Source organism: Gavialis gangeticus, unplaced genomic scaffold (genome assembly GCF_001723915.1).
Source record: "Gavialis gangeticus isolate Ggan-Ray unplaced genomic scaffold, GavGan_comp1, whole genome shotgun sequence".
NCBI classification, from domain to species: domain Eukaryota; kingdom Metazoa; phylum Chordata; order Crocodylia; family Gavialidae; genus Gavialis; species Gavialis gangeticus.
This window is the reverse complement of record NW_017729022.1, coordinates 46,040,403-46,041,445: the sequence shown is the minus strand read 5'-3', so window position 1 is coordinate 46,041,445 and position 1,043 is coordinate 46,040,403. Positions and strand designations below refer to the sequence as shown.

The 1,043-nt window shown below is 44.7% G+C and overlaps 1 protein-coding gene across 4 annotated transcripts in view; it reads left to right on the top strand.

Moving 5' to 3' along the window:
* ATP2B1 (ATPase plasma membrane Ca2+ transporting 1) overlaps window positions 1-1,043 on the top strand; it is a 131,293-nt gene that overhangs the window by 114,278 nt on the left and 15,972 nt on the right. The gene's annotated exons all lie outside the window — the stretch shown is intronic.

Here is a 1,043-nt window from a genome sequence, read left to right as displayed (position 1 = left end):
CTTATTTACAAGCCAAACAAACCATGCTTTAAGACTCGTAAGATCACAGGCTTCCCCAACTTGGTGGGAACTGTTCACTTTCAACATATTGCCTGAAGAGGGAGTTGAGGGTGGGCAGGGGTGGGAAAGAGGGATGCTTCTCTTTGCAGAATGGTGGTACCTTTGCAGAGTCCCTCTTGTGGGAAGGGTCGAACTGGTGTGGTATAGGTCCATGCTGTGCAGCACAGTTTCACAATCCTTTTTGAGAAGAACTTCCTTGGAGCAGGACCCCCAGCCTTCCCTGGGGCACAGGGGAAGACAGGCCAGGTTCCCTAGCTGAGAGCTCCTGCCACTCTTACCTTCACAGTCATAACTTTAACCTATGAAGAGAGAGAAGGGAAGAGGACTTCTGGGAAGTGTTTGGTTAAAGTGAGGATTCTGTCCACAGAATTGCAGCAGCAGATTCCTACTCCTGCTTTGTTCCATGTCTTCTAGAGAGAGAGGTGCAGCAGGACAGTGTGACCTGGGAGCAGGGGCAGTGCAGCATCATAGAAGTGTCTAGTAGCACCTTCCTGGTTTGAGAATCACTGTGCCAAACTAGCTTTGTAATAACACACTTCAAAGGGGTAACACAGTAGGAATGGGAGAGTGATGTAATTGTTACTGCAAAACATCAACAGCATCTGCTTGATGAAGTGCTGTAGGGTAAATCTAGAATTTGTAAAGACACTTTTCAGTGTGTGAATTCATTGATGGCAAAATGAAGATGTAAAGCTGCTGGGTTTTTGGATGGGGTGTTGTTTTGTCTTTAGTTGGTTTTTTGTGGTGTTTTTTGAATATTCTTCAGTAGTTCTAAACTGCTAACTGGTCATCTCTGTTTAAAAACTTGTGCTGGCATATATGCTGAAGACTGACTTTTTAAAATAAGTGTTTACTAAATCTTCAAGTAAAGTTTTGCTTTGTACTGAATCTTGGTAGAGAACTTTATTTCCTTTTTATTGCTTTAGCAGTTGGGGGGAGAAGTAGACTTGCAATGTACATTCTCCCCCCCCCCCCCCCCCCCC